Source organism: Ambystoma mexicanum, chromosome 13 (assembly GCF_040938575.1).
Source record: "Ambystoma mexicanum isolate Mex_15411 chromosome 13, UKY_AmexF1_1, whole genome shotgun sequence".
Taxonomy (NCBI): domain Eukaryota; kingdom Metazoa; phylum Chordata; class Amphibia; order Caudata; family Ambystomatidae; genus Ambystoma; species Ambystoma mexicanum.
This window is the reverse complement of record NC_090938.1, coordinates 58,239,536-58,263,860: the sequence shown is the minus strand read 5'-3', so window position 1 is coordinate 58,263,860 and position 24,325 is coordinate 58,239,536.

Genomic DNA, 24,325 nt, shown 5'->3' with positions numbered 1-24,325 from the left:
GTAGGGATCAGCCGAAGCCAGCACAGTGAAGGGAAGTGCTGCAGTGATCCGAGGAGGTAGTCAAAAGGTCTCTTGATACCAGCGTGCCTGCAGCGAGATAGTGTAGGGGGTGAGCGGCCCTTGTAAAGTGAAGCCACATTGCAGTGGTTCAACGCCGCACAAGCACGTTGCATCTTATAAAACTAATACATGCTCTTGCACCGGCAACCAAGGGATCAGAGAAAAGGACCCAAAGGCATGCCAAAATGTGGCAGCCATCTTATGAACAGCATTATTTACAGTATGTTACAAAGACAACGGTATCATGGAGCAAAGAGGAACGAGTAAATCAAATAGGTTAGCCAAGAGCACATGCAAACTACATACTGGTCCCTGACAAATGTGATTGGGTGAACTGTTACTTCAAAGACATATATTAACACAGAGAGACCCATTTTAAGTGAGCTTTGAAACCTGGAATTATATCTACATTGGACAATTTGCAGATAAAAAAAAAATACAAAGTTGAACAGAGCCAAGTAAAGCAAAGACATTCAGATTTCATTTCGCAAAGTAAGTTTATTTGCATACCGATATACAGCATGTTACAGCACCAATGCAGTTCCTTCCGCTTCCTGGAAATCCTGCTTGCCCATGGGAGCAGTGGTTTGATGGATTCCAAGTATACTTGAGAGCAGTTGCGGGAAGCAAATATAATGACGATCTCAAAGAAGCCATCTTGCTGAACTGCATTGGAGCAGATGCTTTAAGGATTTTCAGGGCACTCCCTCCTCTGGGTGCTGCTGAAGGAGGTTCAGGAGACAACAATCATAAATTTGAGTGTGGGCTAGGAAAATTAGCCAAACATTTTAGCAACAAAACCAACGTTGTGCTAGAAAGGTACATGTTTTTTTCAAGACAGTTAAAGGGTGAATCAGTAGACACCTACATGGCAGTTCTGCGGGGACTCAAGTCCACGTGCAAATTCACTGTTGTTGATGAGGAATATCTAAGAGGCCAATTGGTGTTGAATGTGGCTGATTCACGTATACAACAGAGACTGTGGCAAGCTAAAGACCCATCACTAGAGCAAGCGCTAGAGATTGCCAGGACTATGGAACTTGGCGATCGCTGCATGAAAGAAAGATTTGACAAGAGTGAAGACAGAGAAATCAAGATGGTCCAAGAGTAAGGAAGGGAAGGCGCTGATGAATCTTTGGTGGCAATGGTAAGGAGAATGACCACTAACAATACCAGGGCAAGCTCCATGAGAGGAAGGGATACTAATTTCAAAAATCAGAGCCAAAGCCGTTGTAAAAGATGTGGCTGGTATAAACACAACAATACTGAAAAAGAATGCCCTGCTGCAGCTGTCGAATGCTACAAATGCAGTCATATAGGACATTTTGCCAAAGTGTGCAGGAATATTCGTGGAAGAGGGGGAAGATTCAGTAGATACTCCATCAACAGACCGCCAAGAAACATGGTGAGGGTTGGTGAAGAAAACTCGGGCCTGACAACATTTTAACCATCAGCAGTGAGAACACACAACATGTACAGATACTTATAGTCACTATTATGGTCGACACTGGGTCTCCATACACTATGGTTGATATTGACACATTTGTCAAAGTACTGTCTGGCCACCTTCAGGAGATACAATGCACTAGAGTGAGAGCAACAGGATACAGTAAATCTCCCATAGATATCATCGGATGTACTTGGGTGAAGTTGCGTTTCTGTGACAGTGAAACATACTGTAAATTGTACGTAGCAAAGAATGGTTCTTCTGTAGTGGGATGGGAAGAACAAGCCACTTTATGTGTTAGGATTCATCCAGGGGAAGAAGTTCCCATTCTGAGCGTTTTGAAAGACAATAATGACATTAAAGCTACACGTGCTAAACAATTCCCCAAGGTGTTTAATGAAAAGATTGGACTCTTGGAAGACTTTCAACATAAGATAGTTCTAAAAAAAGGAGCAATACCCATAGCACATAAAGTAAGGAGTTTCCCATCGGCACAAAAGAAGCACTAAAAAAAGAACTCTCTCGGTTGTGTGAACAGAATATAATTGAACCTATAGAAAGCTTGGAATGGTTAGCCCCTATAGTGTTGGTAAAGAAACCAGATGGGTCCATAAGAATGTGCGTAGATATGAGGGATCTTAACAAAGACATCTGGATAGATAGACGCCCTCTTCCAAATATAGGGGAGTTGCTGACAACCTTGAAGCAAGCCAGATTTTTCAGCATGTTAGACCTATCCTCGGCATACCACCAGATAGCTTTGGAAAAAGAATCCAAGAGTTTAACATCATTTGTCACTCCACTTGGTGCCTTCATGTTTAAGAGGATGCCGTTTGGCCTTGCTTCAGCTGCGGCGGTTTTTCAAAAATGAATGTCATTTTTGTTTGGAGGTCTTGAGGGAGTATATTTCTTCCAAGATGACATTTTGATATCTGCCAATACGGAAGAAGAACATGATGCAAAATTAATGGGAGTGTTGCAAGTAATTCAAAAAAGTGGACTCACCTTGAAGTTAGAAAAGTGTAAGATTGAGTGTGACAAAGTGTCGTATTTGGGCCATTCTATTAATGCCGAGTGTATAAGTCCCAAAAAGGAATTGATGAATTCTATATTGAGCATCCCAGAACCAAAAACCAAGGACTAATTGAGAAGCTTTTTGTGCATGACAGAGTACTACTCTAAATGTGTGAGTGATTATACTGATAAGACCAAAAGCATGAGAGAGCTCATGAAAAAATCCACAACATTTTTATGGTCAGATGAATGCAAAGGTGAATTTGACCAAATAAAAACTACAATCAACGAGGCCCCAAAAATGGGGATGTTTGACTGCAAGGCAAAAACTATAATTTCAGTGGATGCCAGCAAGATTGGCTTAGGGGGTGTTTTGGAGCAACTTCAAGGCAAAGGTTTAGTTACAATTGCATTTGTATCAAGAGTCTTGAGAGGTGCGTAATTGAACTACTCCACAATAGAGAGGGAAGCTTTGTGAGTAACATGGATTTTGGACCACTTTAGGAACTTAGTGTGGGGGCTGCCCATTCTCCTCAAAACTGATCATAAGCCACTAGTACATGTGCTGCAATCCAAGGCACCACATCTGATATCACCAAGGATTAGACGTTGGATTTTAGACATAATGCAGTACAACATTTGCATATGCTATACTGCGGGCAAACTAAATCTAGTTGCTGCCTTTTTCTCCAGGTTGTCATGGGATTGTGAAAATGCAAACACTGAATCAGGGAAGGAGTCTGTGCATGATGACATTATCGCTACCATAAACCCGAGCATAATGAAAGGAAAATGGAAGAACTTGGCTGAAATTGACCCAGAGCAAGTGAGTCTCAGAGAAGCCATTAACAGCGATTGGAATGACTATGATGAAAACGTGGGAGTTTATGCTCAAATTAAAGATGAGATTTCAATGGACTCAGAACACATTTATAGGGGAGATCGTGTCATTCCTCCCACAAAGCTAAGGGATAAGATATTCACTTTGGTCCATGAAGGACATTTGGGCAGAGGTTTAACCAAGTGAAGAGTAAGGAGTAATTACTGGTGACCAGGAAAGTGGAGGGACATGGAAGAGAGTGTCAGGAACTGCACGGCATGTGTGACAAGTGATAAAGTGAAACATGTGAGGAAAACACCTTTACAACCAGTAGAGAGTCCCAATGAAGTGTGGTCAAAATTGGCTATTGATATCATGGGACCGTATGAAAATCTTGATACTGTCAAAATATATATTGTGGTTCTAATAGACTACAGCTCTAAGTGGGATGAGTGGGGAGTTGTGGAAGGGAGTGTCACCACTGAGAAAATTTCAAGTTTTTTAAATTAGATTTTCAATAGGGAAGGTGACCCCAAAGAGATAGTTTCGGATAACAGAGCTCAGTGTACCACACTAGAATACCAAGTGTTTTTAAAAGAGAGAGCGATTGAGCACATAACCACATCATTTTATCATCCCATGGCAAATGGACTTGTTGAGCGAATGAACAGATTTGTCAAGGGTGTGATTCAATTGGCTGTGGCAGACTCACTTCCATGGAGAGATGCCCTTAAAGTGGCTCTTTGTACCTATAGCACAACTCCACATTCCACCACAGATGTAGAGCCATTTACTTTGATGCGTGGTAGAGTGGCATCTAATCGTTTGAGACCTGCATTGATGTTTATGGACACAAGTAAAGCGCATTTGGACATTCAACAAATTATAAGAAGAGAAAGAGAGAAACAGGCAAAGTACAAAGAGTACTATGATCGGAGGGATGGAGTGAAGGAGAGGACAATCAATGAAGGAGATTGGGTTTGTTGAAGGGTGAATCCAGATTCAGATTGCCACAAAGAGTACAAAGTTGTTCCGGTAAATCAGTTGTGTTGGAGAATGGGAAGAAGTGGTCATACGTATACGATGATATCGTGAGGGTGGAAAAAGATTTCACTATGCCAAGTACCAGCAAGCCTAGCACCCAAGTGGTAACAGACCGCACTAACAGGAGAATACAGGACAGAGACCATGACAGAAGAGACAATGTGGTGGGGTGTACGAGTGAAGTCTCAGAAGGCATGTTATCCAAGAGAAACCGCAAGATGATCCAGAATTTCAACAATGACTATATTTAACTATTAGTGGTGTTCGTCCACCCTTGGAAAGCAGATTTATCCTTTTCTTTTATTCCATTTATTCATTATTTTGTTGTCTCACATGTTTTTCGTTTCTTTTGCATTTCATGTTTATTCCCTAATTAACTTTCCTGTTCATAATATAGGGGAATTGGATGTTATAAGGGGCATTCTACACAGTGCATAATGTGTGCGTAGTATGGTTAAGGAATGCAGCCATTCCAGAACCATTTGTACGTAAAGTTTTTCCCTGGCAGCGAGATGCTTCGGGGGCTCTACAAATAAACTTCTATACCCACTTATTTATGCCTCAGGGTATTTTACTACATTCACCCACCCTGTCTCTCTCTCTTTCTGGCTCCTCCTCTTCTATAGCTCCAATGTTCCTCTCATTATCATGTACCTCCGTCTTCTGAACTTACTCTCTACTACTCTACTCTCCCCTCCCTTTACCACTACTACTCTCCCTTCTCCACACCACTACTATTTTCCCCTCTGCAAATTGTGGACTCAGCACTCCTACTCACCCCACACTGCTACTACTCCATACATTCACTCCCTAAGGCCACTCCACTCATAAGCACGCCCATGGATCTCCAAGTACCACTTCCTTTCACCATCCAGTAGCTCAACTTGCACAATGCCTGAATACTCTGCTTCCACGCTCCTCTGCACTGTCCTTCCCCCACCTGGTCTCTTGCTCTACCTCTGCCTCCTCTAACCGCCCATGAACAACCCACAATGCCTTGCTTCTTGGTTCGGCCACCCCTCCCTCCCCCACACCTTTCCTTCCATCTCCCATGCTGGTTCCCCAGAACGGTCTCCTACTATTCAGCATGCCGAAGAGCTTTTAAAATATGAAAAAAAACCATACAAGTGTTCTAGCCATGCCCCTTTCGTGTGCAGGTCCACCTGGCAATAGCCACCCTGTGCTGTGAGTTTGGGAGTTCAGATTCTTTTTCCTATGAAGGTCTCCCAGGCTCTTAGGTCTGGCAGGGTAGCTGCTCCACTGAATATAACAGGTAAGCTTCCTTATTTTGTGAAGCAAATGGGAGCATGCCACATTCCTTTGCTTGTATCATGTACTGGCTTTGCTTTATTGTGTTAGGGGTTTGGGTGCGCGGTTACTATTCTGTTAGGGGTTTTGGCTATGTGGTTACTATTCTGTTAGGGGTTTGGGTGCGCGGTACTCCACTCAGTATGCATGTTGGAAAGTGTAGGTGCGCTATACAAATTGCAAAATAAATAAATAAATAAATAAATAAATAAATAAAATGCCTAGAATCATGCCAGACAGGCATAGGGTGATTGGCAGCAGTACTCTGCTCAAGAATAGTGGCCGTGTGAGAATGGACAGGGTCCCTCACAAGGACCAGCTTCCCCGCTCTGGCTTCCACCCTGGTAGGCCACCCACTCCAGGCTGAGAGCGGCACACATCCCTGTCACTCTCTAAATAGATGACCAGCTTGCATGTTTTCCAATAGTAAGAGCTGCCTCAGGTCTCTTAATGGCTGTCCGTGTTTGCAGCCCTAATGATAAAACCAAGGCCTGCTTGGGCCATGGACACTGACCGACAGCCGATTGCAGGAGGGAGAGCACATCATCCACCCACAGCACAGGTGGTGCCATAGCACAGGCTGAGATCCTAATTCCGGAGGGATCTCCACGTGGTTAGACTGGGGCATAACATTGTCTCGGGCACCAATGAAAAAGTGACCCACAGTTGCAAATGGCAATTCATTGTTTTTGTGACAGACTGTTTCAGAAGTACCCAAAGGGGAGTTGTTTTTATAAAATGTGATGCAAATGGTGCATTTTAAAGAATATGTATTCAGTAAAAATGGTCAAAACTAGTAGCCGCATAGTGGAGTACCTCATCAAACTGGCCCACTTTGACCCCAAGAAATGGCGTTCTGGGTTCAGGCATTGACCTATTTTCCAATAGGCCAGTCCGAGCCTGTATAGCCACGCCTTTTCTCCTTCTGGGCCGCCGTAGATAAAATGAGCTGACAGAGTCCCATGGTGTTACCCTAATTGACCTCTGCACAATTGACCTTTATATTATTTTAGTTATTTTATATATGTATTGGGTTGGTTTTGGATTATAAATAATATAAGGGGATTGGGTGGAGGGATGTAGGGGGGTTTGGACTGGGTCGGGGGCTGCAGAGGGTTTCCCCCCGAATATATGTCCTAATTGACCTTCTAAATTAGGTAAATTCTCCCGAGTTCAATTCTCCCGAGGTAAATTGTGAATAGGTCAATTAGTGTACAACCAGTCCCATTGCTATGACCCTCATTTACGCATCGAGAGACATTGCAGATTTTCATGGGCATTTTTACTAAACAGTGAACGTCATTCTGTCATTGGGGTTGAGTAATATTGGCTAAGAAGTGCCAGGCAGAAGCTTTTCCTGATGATGTCACGCTGCTCTGACGTGATAAATGGGGACGAGTTCAACTTCCAGGGCCATGACCTGACACTATTACATTTTTATTATATGCAAACACAGAATTCATATTTGAAGGCAATCTGCCAGCTTTACATAATTTGTATCAGCTGTTGTGTGTTCCTTTGAGAGCCTTGTGACGTGTTGGGTCAAAAGGGCAAGTCAATAAATGGGGGCGTCCATGGCAAGAGCAGGAGTGCACACGGCAAACCGGTGTCCGTGTGACTTCTCGAGAGGGGTGGCCGGCCCCATTTAGGCCCGGCCTCCACGGCAGAGCTGGCCTTGGGGGGGGGACGAGCCGGGCGACCGCCCAGGGTGCCATTAGCCACCACCACACCAGCTCGTGGAGTCTTTCAAGGGCTCCCGCGAGCTGGCGTTGTGGGAGAAGGCACAGCAGGTGGCCTTTTACTGTAAAATGTGCCCGCGGGGTGCATTTAAATGCGCCCCTCCGCTGCGGGCACTTTTCATAAGAAAAGGCGCCATTAGCCCCACACCACGCCAGCTCGGGGGAGTCTTTCAGGGGCTCCCCCCAAGCTGGCGTAGTAGCAGGCGCCTCATTCTCATTGAATGAACCCGCGTCGGCGGTCTCATTCAATGACAATGGGGTGCTAACGCGCCCTATTTAACCTCCTCGCCGGAGCGATGAAGTTACAAAAAGAAAAAGTGGCCCATCCTGGCCCTGCCCCTTCGACCCCGCCCCCTGTTAACCAGGGGCACGCGGTGGGCCAGGGGGCGCCAATTCGCCCAGGGCGCTGCTGCCCTTAAGGCCGGTGTAACCTCACTTTTTCCTATACGTCAGAAAATCCTATCCTGCTGACTGAACATGCGTGCGCATGCTCAGTCAGTACTTAACGTATAGGATTTATTGACAGCAGGAATGTGGTGTGCCTGTGTTTGTGGGGTCCCAGGGGTGCAGTTTATGTAACTTGATGTGAGCCATGCTCACTGAAATAACAGAACAAGGTGAATCCGTGTTAAGAGCTACTTGTAAACTGAGGCAAACAGCACGAACCAAGCGGACTCAAGAAGATGAACGCAGCGGACACTGTGTTTCATAAAGTCCCAGGATTCTAAAAAGCACTAAATGTGCAAAACATATGAAAGTATCCATAACAAATATATATGTACGTGAACTAAGTGCATCATTGTCACGTTAATAATACACTTGTTTCACATACACGTATATATTTGTGATAAATCCGGCTGACTGTGCATGCATGCGCATGCTCAGTCATGACTTATAGTTAAGCAGTGGGGGCAGGGCCGCCGAAATAGCAGAGGCAATCGTTAAAGTATCATGTCGAGAAAAAAAGAGTATGTTATCTGTATTTTCCACAGCCTGAACGGAAGCCTACAATCACCAGCATGAATGGTATTTCACAAGAAATAGTGAGCGAAAATACATTACGATCACCAGGTTCAAGTTATGGGGCACCCTCTATGCATACAAACAGCGAATGAAGCTACGTTATAGGGGAGGAGAAGTTTTGAAATTGCACTTTGCAGTTGGAGACATTAATCCTTGCACCACCGTAACAACCATCATATCTGGACCTCTTGTTTGGGAAGGAACCTCAGGGTACTGCTCCTGAAACGGTGTGATTGATAATGTAAATGCATCTGTCAGATAGCTCAGTGAGTTCGGTGCTCTCTCCTGAGAACTCTGCTCATCCTCAGATCTGCCAAGTCTGGCCAAGCCAAGATCAGTCAGGGTCTTCAAGACAAGCCCCTGCTGGGTTGCTACAAACCAAATGGCCTCACGCTTCCCCTGTGAAGGCGTGGGGTGGAGTGCGCCGAAAGCTGATGCCTTGCTTTCCCCTGCAAGCAGCGCTTAAAGGACACGCCCACCCTAATAATCATGCCCACCCCACCCAAGCATCTTCCAGCACCCACCTAAACCGTGCACCTCAGCACAGAACACCACCCACCCTGGTTTGCTCCAGCTCTACAACCCACACCATCAAGCTCACCTCAGCATGAACTATCCAAGCACTCTTGCCACCCACCACAAACATAACTCACCGCAGCACAACAGCTCACGCCACTCAACCTCCCCACACCACCCACAAAACCCACCCACCCTACCTCGGCCCACTTCCTCACCACCTCACCAACATCACCCCAGCCACCCTTAACCCACCACCTTGCCCACTCCATCCACTCACCAAAACTAAACTCTTTTACCTCATCCCACACATCCTTACTGCACCACTTTACCCAACATGCACAGACCCTAACTCACTGAGCCCACCACCCATTCACCTATAAATCACACAAACACACCCAGGCCATGTCGTCCCAGCATGCTACCCACCCTGGTTTGGCTCAACACACCAACCTGCACACCCAACAAAACTTAACCCAGAACACCTCAAACGACCCATCCTACCTCATCCCCAGCACGGTATAGTCATTCCATCTCACTGCCTCCCACCGTAGCCTGACACAGCATACCTCCCAGCAACCCTCGATCGCCCCAACACATCATCAACCATTCTAGATCACCCCAGCAGCTCATCCTTCCACACCAGATCACCCAGCAGCTCATCCTTCCAAACTAGATCACCCCAGTAGCCCAACCTCCAGTATACGCTCACCCTACCACCCACCCTTTCATCCTACCTCACCGCAGCACTCCTAATGGCCGTGAAACCTAACAGCACCCCCTTTAATAACCCCCCCCTAGCATGCCCTGGCCTGCCACTCATTAACCCAGCCGAACCCCACCCAGAATCACAAACTTTCACTAGCCCCTCAGTCACCAACCAACCCTTGTTGACCCCAGCTCCCCTACTTCACCCTAGCACCCCATCTTAGATCGTCTTGTCACCCTACCTACTCCCGAAATACACCTAGCCTAGTTTACCTTAGCACTGAAACCCACTCACTCGAGATCACCCCAGTAGTGAATCCCAACCATCCGAGCACACCCCAGTCCTATGTTGTGTTATGTTATGTTACTTGGCATTTATATAGTGCACTATATATCATTGGTATGACCTCAAAGCGCTGGTAGGTTGAACGCCCTCGGGAACCGTAGTTCTGGTCAACAACTTACCTGCCTCAGCTTTGCCCTTCCTCCATCCATGTACCCTAGCACATGCCAGCCTAAAGTTCACCACACCCAAGCCATCTCACTTCACTTCATCCATCCACCCTGTCCCAACGACCTCACCTCACCCAGAAATCTCAGACCGACCACAATCACCCCACTAATACACCTAATTGCACCCAACCACCGCCTCTCCTCAACCAAACCAACCCCCACTACCTCACATCACCCCATCTACAGCACCCACCCAACCATGTCACCTGCTCACCCAACCTCATCACATTAGCTCACCTCATCCAACATAATATCACCCCACGACCTCACTGACCCCAGGACCCATCCCACCTAGGCTAACAATAGCACATACGCTTGAGGACCCTAGCGTACCCTAGCACAATACCCACCTACCCTAGCTCATCCAGGCACAACAACCCATTTTTCATAACTCGCCCCAGAACACCATAGCTCACACCAACATCCCACGCATACACGCTAGGTCACCTCAAAGTAACACACCATCCACCCAACCCAGCGTGCCCCAGCAACCCACCCAGAGCTCACCCCAGGAGTCCACCCACCCAAGCTCACCCAAGAATCTCAATAGCTCACCCACACTTGCTACCCGAGGATCACACCTAACCCTCTACCCAATCTTCCTCACCTAGAATCCCCCCTGCTGGTTGCAGCATCACACCAACACACACACCCTAAGAACCCACCCAAGCTCACTCCCATGCCCTTGCCCACCCTATACCCTATGCCACCCTGACCACTCCCAGCCCGGCTACATCACTGCAACTCATGCGGCTCACCCCAGCACTCCAACCACCCTTGCGCACCCTAGCAAACCCTAGCTCACCCCAGAAAACCTACCTCACCCCAGCACAACCTACCACACCCAGGAACCCTAGCTCACCCCAGCACACCTACCTCACCCCAGCACAACCTACCACACCCAGGAACCCTAGCTCAGCCAAGCACAAACTACCTCACCCCAGCACAACCTACCACACTCATGAACCCTAGCTCAGCCAAGCACACCTACCTCACCCCAGCACAACCTAACACACCCAGGAACCTCAGCTCAGCCAAGCACAACCTACCTCACCCCAGCACAACCTACCACACCCAGGAACCCTAGCTCACCCCAGCAAACCTACTTCACCCCAGCACAACCTACCACACCCAGGAACCCTAGCTCACCCCAGCAAACCTACCTCACCCCAGCACAACCTACCACACCCAGGAACCTCAGCTCAGCCAAGCACACCTACCTCACCCCAGCACAACCTACCACACCCCAGCAAAACCTACCTCACCCCAGCACAACCTACCACACCCACAGACCCTAGCTCAGCCCAGCACAACCTACCTCACCCCAGCACAACCTACCACACCGAGGAACCCTAGCTCAGCCCAGCACAACCTACCTCACCCCAGCACAACCTACCACACCCAGGAACCCTAGCTCACCCCAGCACAACCTACCACACCCAGGAACCCCAGCTCAGCCACGCACACCTACCTCACCCCAGCACAACCTACCACACCCAGGAACCCTAGCTCACCCCAGCACACCTACCTCACCCCAGCACAACCTACCACACCCAGGAACCCTAGCTCAGCCAAGCACAACCTACCTCACCCCAGCACAACCTACCACACCCAGGAACCCTAGCTCAGCCAAGCACACCTACCTCACCCCAGCACAACCTACCACACCCAGGACCCTCAGCTCAGCCAAGCACACCTACCTCACCCCAGCACAACCTACCACACCCCAGCACAACCTACCTCCCCCCAGCACAACCTACCACACCCAGGAACCCTGGCTCAGCCCAGCACAACCTACCTCACCCCAGCACAACCTACCACACTCAGGAACCCTAGCTCAGCCCAGCACAACCTACCTCACCCCAGCACAACCTACCACACCCAGGAACCCTAGCTCAGCCAAGCACAACCAACCTCACCCCAGCACAACCTACCACACCCAGGAACCCTAGCTCAGCCAAGCACACCTACCTCACCCCAGCACAACCAACCACACCCAAGCACTCTACCTCACCCCAGCACAACCTACCACACCCAGGAACCCTAGCTCAGCCAAGCACACCTACCTCACCCCAGCACAACCTACCACACCCAGGTACCCTGCCACACCCCAGCACAACCTACCTCATCCAGGCACCCTAGCTCAGCCAAGCACACCCACCTCACCCCAGCACAGCCTACCACACCCAGGAGCCCCAGCTCAGCCAAGCACACCTACCTCACCCTGGCACAACCTACCACACCCAGGAACCCTAGCTCAGCCAAGCACACCTACCTCACCCCAGCACAACCTACCACACCCAGGAACACTAGCTCAGCCAAGCACACCTACCTCACCCCAGCACAACCTACCACACCCAGGAACCCTAGTTCAGCCCAGCACACCTACCTCACCCCAGCACAACCTACCACACCCAGGCACCCTAGCTCACCACAGCACACCTACCTCACCCCAGCACAACCTACCACACCCAGGCACCCTAGCTCACCCCAGCACACCTACCTCACCCCAGCACAACCTACCACACCCAGGAACCCTAGCTCAGCCCAGCCAACCTACCTCACCCCAGCACAGCCTACCACACCCAGGCACCCTAGCTCACCCCAGCAAACATACCTCACCCCAGCACAACCTACCACACCCAGGCACCCTAGCTCACCCCAGCAAACGTACCTCACCCCAGCACAACCAACCACACCCAGGAACCATAGCTCACCCCAGCACAACCTACCTCACCCCAGCACAACCTACCTCACCCAGGAACCCTAGCACACCCCAGCAGAACCTACCACACCCAGGAACCCTAGCTCAGCCAAGCATTCCCCCGAATGCAAATGCAGTAAAAACAAGCACAGCTCATTCAACATAGCTCATCCCAGCAGCCCACCTATCCAACCACCGCCAAAGCCCCCAGAAAACATGAGTTCACCCCAGCGCCCCATTCTCCCCAGACACACAACCTCCCTCACACCTCACCGACCTCACACACCCACCAAACTTCAACATCCTACACAAGCTTACCCAACAACGTCACCCCGCCCTAGCTCCCCAGCATAACAACGACCCACCCTAGCTCTCTGCAGCACGCCACCCATCTACCCTAACTAATCACCGCACAATACATATCCACCCTAGCTCCCTCCAGTATATAAACTTCCCGGCCTAGCTTGCCCTGGCACGATACTTAGCTCAGCCAGGGCACCATAAGCTGCCTCAGCAAATCAATCCACACACCAATCCCAGCTTGCATCAGTACACTCCTGACCTTTCCTCTCTCCAGCTCACCACCCACCCACCCTAGCTCACAACATAGCTCACCCAGGGTGCCATAAACTGCCTCAGCAAACCCATCCACACACCAATCCCAGCTTGCATCAGTACACTCCCGACCATTCCTCTCTCCAGCTCACCACCCACCCACCCTAGCTCACAACATAGCTCACCCAGGGTGCCATAAACTGCCTCAGCAAACCCATCCACACACCAATCCCAGCTTGCATCAGTACACTCCCGACCATTCCTCTCTCCAGCTCCTACCCATCCACCCTAGCTCACCACAAAAAAACATTCCACTCACCCTAACTCTTACTATCATACAATCTACCCGCCCTAGCTCACCTGTGCAGTACAACCACCCTCCTCTAGCTCTTAGCAACACCCCCTGCACCCTAGATCACTCCAGCACACGATCACTATAGCACCCCATCTATCAACTCAAGCTCACCAAAGCATCCCATCATCCAAGCATCCTATCCACCCGAAGCTCCCCCAACACTGAGCACATTACATTTTTAACTCATCTCAGCCCCTAGCCACTCACCCTAGCTCACCACAACACAGCACCTACCCACCTAGCTTTTCAGGTACAACATCCACCGACCGTAGCTCACACCAGCAAAACGCCCCAGCCTAGCATGACACAGACTAGCACGCCAATCCTAATTCACCCCAGCAAACCATCCATCCTAGTTCACCCTAGCACCACACCCACCAGAGCTATTCCCACCAACCCCACCCGCCTACCCTAATTCACCTCATCATCCCACTGGACCTAAACACATACCAGCCCCCAGCCCACTTAACCTAGCCACCCAGCATCTGAACAAGCTTACATAGCTTATCACAGCACATCACCCACCCACCCTAGGACACTAGAGCAAATAACAACGTCACTGTGGCTCATCTAAGCACCCCACTGTAACTCAGCACAGCACCCACCCAGCCTAGCTCATCCCAGCAGACCACCCACCCACCCACATAAGCTCACCCGAGCTGTATAGCCAAGCACCCAATTACATCCCAGGACAGGCTCCTCTCAAGACATCACACGCCACCCTAGATTGCATCTTCTTGATGCCCACCCACTGCATCAACTGAGCAAACCCTAGCTCACACAAGCATCCCATAGCTTACACAAGCATCCCCTAGCTCACACAAGCATCCTATAGCACACACATGCATCCCCTAGCTCACACACGCATCCAATAGCTCACACAAGCATCCTAGAGCACACACAAGCATCCCATAGCTCGACCGAGCACAACACACACCCAACTGAGCTAAAAGCAGCACACTTTAAGGGCCTCATTACAAGTTCAGTGGCATGGCAAAAAGTGGTAATTCCATTACTGCCACCTTTTTGGGTGCTAGCAGAATAACCGCCATTTTTCACAAACCACTGAATTATACATTTGGATATAAAGTGGAGGATTTACCTCCAGCAACAAATCCGCTGGTGGTAAATCCACCACAAATCTCCCTGGAGCCCTGTGCACTACACACACAGGGAATTACACCACATTACCACCACTTGTAATCCCATGGTGCACTCTTGGGACCAAGTGGCGGTAATGGTAATGAAGAATAGGGGCCACTGAATGAACACCAAACATGTAATGAGGCCCTTTGCACCCACATAAGCACAGCCCAGTAGCCCACTCATCACATGTGCTGCGCCCAAACCAGGTCACTGTAGGACCTCCTCCACCAACCCTAGCACCTCCAAGCACTCCACCCTCCCACTCTATCTTAGACCTGGGACCCAACATGCCCCAGATCTAGCCAGCACCTCAACTACCCTCAGCACAGCACTGACCCACCGCAGCTCACTCGCCGCAATGCCCACTCACCTAGGTCACCCCAGCATAGCCTCCACCAATCCTGGCACAACCCAGCACAGCACTGACCCAACCTCTGTTTACTGTGATAGTTAGCTCCGGACCACAGATACCAGAATGCATTTGGTGGGGTACCCACATAAGGGAGCCCATAAAACATTGCGCAGCGGCTCCTGAACCCCAGGTCAAGCATGTCTCAAACACCTCATGGTGAATGGTGTAGGTTGTCCAATGGTTAAGGCACAAGGTAAAGGAATTTAGGGCAGTAAACAGAGGCAGGAGACTGATGTGCGAGCGATGGAAGCGCCAGTAGACAGGGCACAGCATAGATGGAACGCAAACTTTGGGTGCAATGAAGCGTGATGTTAATTAAGAATTGTTGTGACAGGCACTGGGCATCGTAACAGTTGTAATAAATGTATCTGGAATGAATTAAGAAGAGTTGAGCATTGTGCACCCTGACATGATGTGAATGCGCGACCAGGTGGCTGCTAGCTGAGCGCTTGGAGGTAGTGCATTAGCTCCCAGAGCTATCTTGCCCTGAAGAGGAAACGGAAAGTTATGCGCACATTGTTCATTATTTAACGTTCAACGGGATTGGGTCATGATCCCGGCTCAGACACAAGCGAAGAACACAAAAGTATGACACTCAGGTAACACAAGGGTGTCCCCTCCAAAAACATCTTTCTTTTTGCAGATACCTGAGTACTGGACAATTATCAACACACTTGTTCTGTGACCATATCGTACAGTTTCTCCTCATGGTGTATGAAATGGCAGGACGATCCTATAATTTTAGCCAACCGCACGTTGCACCCTGGAACTTGGAGTTCCATATTAAATTTGACATATAATAAATACTACGAGCTCCAAAATGCAGAAGCCTGTAGCGCTATGTAAATGCAGAAATGAATACTAAAAGTGTGCAGTGGACTTCTGCTGCACCAGTATGTATGCAGACCTGTCCACATTGGCCTCTTGGTGGCCCCCACACCTAACACCTAGTGGTGAGCCCCCCACCAGCCAGCCATGGAGATTCACCGGCTTGGGGGGAAGGGATGCAGGCAGCTCTAAGGGGAAGGGGCGCCTGGCAAATGGGAGAGCATGCTGGGGTGAAGAGGATGGCAGGAGGCACAGGAGGCAGAGGACATTGGCCGAATACTTGGGCAAGGTGTGAGGGGCTGCCAGAGACAAGGCTGGAAAATGCTTATTTATTTATTTTTAAAGCACTCACACAGCCCACAAGCATCGAGGCGCTGTTACAAGAATTGCTTGTTTTTTAATTGCGTAATTGTTTCTTTTGTCTTAGTTGCACTATTTATAACGTGCTCAAACACCCAGAGGTTTCTAAGCACGGACCTGGGGATCGAACCTGTGTTGCTTTGTGTCGTCTTGCTTCCAAGGCGCGCACGTTGCCACTGAGCTATCCTCATGGGACATGAGATGCACAGGTTTGGGGAGTAGTAGCCCTCTTTGTTTGCTGACTTGAACGGTGAAAGGTGTAGAGTCCCTGTGTAGTGCTGCTGCTGCCTTTCCAGGTAAGTTTGTTCTTAAATAACTTACATTTGCTTTTGTTTCCCATTCTGCTTACTTATGGCAACTTATTCAAAAGTCACTTCCATGGTTGGAATTGTGCTGTAGAAAGACCAGGGCATATTGCCTCTGTGATGTTTGTGTGCCCCCCCCACCTGCCCCCAGCTCCTCTTGCCCCCCAGGAAGCTCTTTTTACTGTGACCATAAGATGGCCAGAGAGAACGCTGCCATTAGTGGACCTCTGCTACACCCGTCTGTATGCAGACATGCCCACATTGGCCTCTCAGCCCTTGTGGATGTTTCTCCATGCCCCCCCTGGGCTCTTTCACACATGCGCACCTGCTCGCATCCATCCGCTCACCCCCCTCCTCGCCCCCACTGCAGTACATGCCCAGGTTTATTCCCTCATGTCCGTATTCAGAGAAAGCTTTGATGTTTAATCCGCTGTAGTCGATAAATGAGCACCCCATACTCTGTTGGTAATGAGCAGTTCTCAGAAGCCTGTAGTGCTATGTAACTGCAAAAATGAATACTAAATAAAGTGTGCAGTGTGTGCGCATGCTCAGTCATGACTTATAGTTAAATAGTGGGGACAGGGCCGCCGAAATAGCAGAGGCTTCTTTGTACAGAGGAAAGCAGTAGGGGCAGGGGAGGGGGCGCTTAGGGCAGTGTCTACACACCTCAGCCATTTTACACTAGCCCAGGGCGTGGGTGAGGGGGTGCCCCCGCCTTACATCTTGTTTGATGTGGTCAAGGCATAGTGCTGCCCGGATGAGCCATCTCCCCCAGCAGTAACATGAGGCGGGCAGGGCAAAGCATGCTGATGTCAGGGAGAAGGGGGGGGGTGCCTGGTGTTCCACAAGAACCTCATTCATGGGGGATCAGAGCTGTGCCGGGGGTCTCATCAGGATCGAAAGTCAGAGAGGCAGGGCCCTTTCGTTGGAGGTGGCGATTTTCTCACACCCCAGTCTATATTTACACAACAGTCTGCTTTCCTTATTTTGCCATTTACATACCCGCCCCCATTAAGAAATTACCTGCAAATAAAACGCCTCCTTGAAGAAAGCACATCACTGTTTGGGCTGCCGTAAGAGGGCACTCTGCACCCCACCCACGTGTGACAGCATACTGCCGGGAACTCATGGGTTCTCAGTCCCCAACTCTTTGAACAATGCCCCATCTTTCTATAGGCTGCTACTTCCTAAAGCGCCTTAAACATTGCCCCCTCGGCACACACACGCTGGCTGGGCATTCGGAAACCTCCAGCGAGCTCCGTGAGGATCTTGCATCGGGAGAGGTTTCAATCCACTTGGGTATGTCATCAAACTGAAAAAAAGGGAATTGTTTCCATAACCTCTTACTCCACTTACCCCACTTTCCTGGTACAAGGGCAAATGCCTGCTCTCGAATGACAGGTCAGGATGGCGGATTTTCCTACCCCGTCACTTTTTCCTACCCCTGGGTGGGTTTTCCTACCTTGTCACTTTTTCCTACCCCTGGGTGGGTTGCCCAATGCCTGCTCTCGGTAGGATTTTCTGACGGGTAGTCACTTTATCCTACCCCTGGGTGGGTTGCCCAATGCCTGCTCTCGGTAGGATTTTCTGACAGGTAGGAAAAAATGACAGATCAGGCTATCAGATTTTCCTACCCTGTCACTTTTTCTTACCGCTGGGTGGGTTGCCCAATGCCTGCTCTTGGTAGGATTTTCTGATGAGTAGGAAAAAATGACAGGTCAGGCTGTCAGATTTTCCTACCCCTGGGTGGGTTGCCCAATGCCTGCTCTCGGTAGGATTTTCTGACGGGTAGCAAAAAATGACGTTACACCGGCCCTGCCTCCACCCCACAACAGTAGCCACTTGAGGTGGGATACACGCCAGCCTACTTTTAAAAGAAGTTATTAAAAGGTCACCCTAGCTCCATTTTTGCGGTTTGCAGTATTTCATTTGTCAATGAAAACTAAACTTGATGTTGATGTCCAGGAACGTCGTCTATTCTTCCCTTTAGGTTTTCTGAGTCTTGCGGTATTCACACTCAGGTACCCCGAATCTTTGGAAATCCTTTGTTGAGGATCTTTTTAGACAAACTCCCTCTTGAACAAGGGGCAATCCTTAAGGCCACTCCTCCACCAGGCAGTAACCTGGCTTCCTGAACTCCCTATGCAAACCACCACACTCGAATGCTGTGGCCATCACATTCGCTACAATCTCATATCGAGGCTGCCTAGCTAATGCATTTTGGGTCACAGTTGTTGTTTTCGTTATTTGCAATTGAACTAGTTACACATAAGCAACGGATTTGCAAATGGTAAGCCCGGGACTGGAGCAAAAGCTATTGCCATGCACATGTCATGCAAGACCCGTCGCTGATAGGTGTCTGTTTAAAACAGAGATATCTCTTCACCCCAGACTCTCCCCGCTTTACCAACCGTCTTGTTGACAGCTGTGTGTCCAATGTAGTGGTCTCCAACCTGAGGCTCTTCAGATGTTTTGGACTACAACTTCCATGACCCCTGGTAGATTATGCTGGTTGGGAGGATGAGACTTGTAGTCCAAAATATCTGGAGAGCCAAAGAGTTGTAGACCCCAATGGAAGAGGCACTCAATAATAAAAGAAATGATTAAAAGACTCCAGAGTATGATTTGTCCATTGGCTTCTGAAACAGTGAAACCTATGCATATCATAAAAGGTGCTTGTGCGCAGCATCGCGTGGTGTTTATTGGCCATTGGCATAAAGACGCAAGCTCTTAAAACTTTTTATAGGAGGTAGTTAAGATCCACTATTGACAATTGCTCATTGTGATTGGCTCACTTCCACTGACAGCGGCATTGAATCTCTGCATGCCTTTATTATGTTGTGTTAAGACTTGTATATCCTATATCAGTCATGACCGTAAGGGTACGTCAGTTTCAAGGTTTGTCCGGAGAGTGGTGGCAGGTGAGCCAACTTTCCCGGGCATGCTGTCGCCCTGATCTTAGGACTGTGACACTGAAAGGGCATTAACATTGTTAGAGATTGGTTTTCCCAGGGGTGGCAAAGGCTTTGAGTACCCGTGTACGCGGCGCATCTGTGTGCCGTTACGGAGCGCACATGAAGGCCCGCTGAATCCATTCTACAGTGTAGTGAACGGCGTGTGGCTTGGAGAAGACCTTCTGGCGGAGGTCATGCTGAGACGGCCCCTCTGGAATTATCCTCATTGTTACCCAGCAGAAAAGAGTCTTCTCTGCCTAGGCCCCAAGACTACGGAACCTCCTCCCCGTCAGCATCGGACTCGCCCCAACGCTCCAACAATTCAGAAAAGAACTCAAGACCCATCTCTTATGGGAGTCTCTCCTCCTCAACACAGAGGACATTACATCGCCTCTCTGACCACCTGACTCGCTAGACGCCAACCGCCCCTCTTTTCCCTGCCACCATGTACAGCTGTACTCCTCCTTTGTGCCCCTCTGTATCCTACCCCACGCAGTATATCTATCCTGTTGTTACCTCTGAAAAGCGCTCTCGTAGGCGTCTGAAATGTTCTACACCTTTGTAAAGCCCTTCATTGCTTCTCGAAGCCAGGTCCGCACTCAATAAACACCATGATAATAATAAATAATAATAATCTTGGAAAATTTACTCATAAAACCGTCCAATGTAGGCCGCGTAGTTCAAACATTCGAAACAAATTCACGAGTGTGAGGAACATTTTCAATCGTTTATGTTAAACATTTTCAAAATCCTTTCATTGTCAACAAGTTTATATAAAAAAGCTAATCAGTGTCACACAATATCATCATGTTGTACTTTCATATTGAAAGCTCAGCATTCATTCGCTTCACGTGTTTCACGTGTTCCCGCCCTTTTTCATGTGCACTGCGTCACACAAAACAAAGGATTTTCAACGTTTTGGGGTTTTAGCCAAGTGTTCTGGTCCCCAATGACCAGGTGTGGGACTTGCCAAACCTTGAACTCCGGTGACCTTGTTGAACCGGTACAGTGGCCATCTTCGCCAGAATTATAGCACCACGAATATCAGTCGCAACTTACTTTGAGCATAACTTAAAGTCCCACAATATTAGGCATTTTAAAGAATATATATTTTACATCTTTAGCGGAAGCACGCTGTACTTCCTCTCAAACTAGGATACAAACCCATCGGTGGCCATCGCCACTCAGGGCGCAGACACCAGTGTTGCGCAACTCAGTTGGAAAGACTGCGACGTCTTCACAGGAAATGTGAGCTATGTAAGCCCATAGCACTGCTTGTTTATGTTGGCATGGCACACCTTTTTAGGACTTGTCACTTTAGGGTGTGAACGCATTGTGTTGCTGGACAGGTTGGGTCACCTGGATCAGTGGGCAGTGAATGATGCTCGGGAAAGACCGCAGCTGTCGCTCAAGACCATGCACACGAAGCACACGAAGGAATAGTAGACATCCAAACGCAAGTGCTGAAATGCTCAAAATGCCTGTATTTATAGGTGAATTGTAATCAAAAACTTTTCATCAAAAATGAATATCATCAATGCATTAATCAGAGAATGAAATCAACAATAGCACCCTGGGTGGGTGCCGGAGCCAATCAGCTCACCCTATATGCCGGTTGAAATTCAGGATCATCTGAGTCCAAGTTCGAAGTGAGCTGAGAACTTAAACTACCACCACCGCCATTTTCTCTCCCTTGCTACTACTCTGCCCTAACCAGTGCCTTAAGTGGCACTACAAATCGAGCCGGGGGCTCATCGAGGGGGCGTGGCCTAACGGCGGGGGTCCTGCTGGCCCGTTAGGCCACGCCCCCCTGCCAGGCAACCTTTTGTAGAGATCAGCACCCTCTTCCCGTGGGTGAGAGGGTGCTGATCTCTGCATTTATTTTGTATAGGCTTGCCTGGCAGGGGACAGTGCCTCACCCTTTCAGCCTTAATGGTGGCACTGGCCCTCGCCAGCTGGGGAGGGACAGCGTCACCATTGAGGCTGAAAGGGTGAGGCGGCTGGAAGCGGAGGCATTTTAATCTAAAGACTGAAAACTCCCACGGATGCCCGGGAGCTTCAGTATTTAGAAAGCAAGGCCTCTGCTTCCAGCGGCCTCACGTTTTCTCCATAATGGTGGCGCCGGCCCACGGGCATCACTTGATTAAAGGGATGCCTCGCAGGTGCGACGCCACCATTATGGCTGAAAGGCATTTTTTTCTGAAGCCTGAAGCTCTCGCACAAGAGCGAGAGCTTCAGGCTGTAGAAAACAAGCCTTCCGTGTAGTGGCTGGGGCTACCAGGGGAGATTACTGGGCCCCGGCAGGGCCCCGCCTCAAAACGAGATTTCGGAGCCTGCCCACTTTAGGCCCTGGCCCTAACTATCCCTGCTCTTCCCTTACCCCACCCTCCGCTGGGTCTAAACCCCTATTATCACCCAACCCACCACCTATACACTTACACCTCTCACCACACTTAAGGTTTTTCAAGCTTGCTCTCTCTCCAGGCGCCGCTCTACCAATTGTAACGTGGCTGCCAGGGAAATGGAGAAAGGACAACTGTTAAGAAAACCCTTCCCTCTCTCCCACAGAAACCATCCCCTTTCCGTACTTACCGCTCTCAGCTGAGAAACCCTCATGGGAAGCAAGCAGCTTCGCGCGGATGCTGCGGTCACGGCATGCATCAGGACTGGCGTCTGGCATAGTGCCTGTCCTCAAGATGATGTCCCTCCAGGAGCTAGTCAGGCAATAATGTCACACAAACCAGAAGTGATTACACAACTTACGGTTTGCTTTAACAAAAAGAAGAAAGACGCTGACTGCCGTGCCTTTCTAACATCGATCACACCGAGAGGTGCGTATTTCGAGACTAGTGCTACCAGTAAGTAAGTTGTACTAGGCTTCGGCAAAGTAGGAATAGGTTATCCTTCACAGTTGAATTGCTTTTTTGAGCTACCAGCAACCTCTCAAAGATAATAGGATATTACCTTTACATTCTTTTTTTGCACCCAACTACCCTACCGTTCTATTTTAGTTATTGCAATCCTCATAGCCCCAGTCTGCCTCAACCAAGGTAAGACACTACCTTATCTTGTTCCCCAATTCTGTATCATCCTATGGCATAAACTGGGACCTAATATTACCTACTTATAATTCCAGCCTGATCTCTGTTCTCATGCGATAAGCTGCAGCGAGATTGACACACTCCACGTAGCAACAGCGTGTTTTATGGGAAGTGGCAGACCAAAGGTTAACAATTAAGATGGCCTTGGCTGTTCGACATGATCTCAGGAAACTGATGTGACTTAGCGGCGACGAAGCGCTAACTGATGTGGGAACGACATCATTCAATCACCAGGCGAGCCGCAAGCATCTACGAGGCAGTACATTCGGGGTTAGCTTGTTCAGAAGAACGGACCCATCAATGCCGTAAACCCCAGACGCCAGACACACAACGGAAAATTCGTGAACAAACTGCTCCTGCCCCATCCAGGGGCATTACAGCCTTAAGACTCCCAACACCGTAAAAATCGGCCACACACACACACCAATGCAATCCCAAATGGGTTGTTGATTTGTCCTGAAGATGGCTCCGGTCCAGAAATCAAGACTGGAACACAGCCGAAACTCGAGTCGACAGTATTTTGTTTAAAATCCTTTCTGACGACATAGAGTTGCTGCAGTTCTCCTAACTGCAAGGGAAAATGTTCATATCAAAACTGTTATTGATATGTATCTGTAACGTAATAATTGGGCACATTAATGTGTAATTATCACTTTGCACATTAGGGTCTAATTGGAAGACCAATTGTTTATTTCTTACCAATAGATTTTCTGATCAATTGTATACTTTGCTCAGTTTGCACAGAATGTGTGATTATGAATGGGAATGAATGATGTGGGTTGTATGTGATACGGTATGGGTTGTTGTTGGTTACGAGTGTGTTTTTTATTCTAAATCTAATTAATTGTTATTAGAAATTTAATTCATTTTCTTTATTATGCATGCAAGTATTTTCTACACACCGTCTTCATATTTAAATTCTTTGTATGATATAAAATAAAGAATATCTTGCAAATTAAAAATGTATGGAGTTCCTATGTAAGGAGATCGCTATTACAATTAAAATAATCATATAATGCCATGAAAGTGGGTATACACCTTTCGGTCTATACATTTTGTACAGTGATCTCTATTCCTTGTCTGTCTCAACTCATCTCTAAAGAAGAGGGTCCACTACACCTACGATCCCTTCGCATCACGACACAATACCGGCAAGACACGTTTGTCCAACCCAGTATCACTCCAGGCAGGCAAACCGGGGTAGGTCAGTGATCCCTGCTTTCCCCATATTAGCGGAAAGCATTGGCCAACTTGGTGGCTTGTCCCTCCTCATGAGTGCTGACTGTCAGGACAAGGTCCACATGATTCAGGTACTAGCAACAACTGGTTGTTCCCTTCTCCTATAACTTCCCAGCAGCCACTTCCTTTGGTAGTCCCCATTTTTTATAACTTGCTAAACGGCTACCACAACGG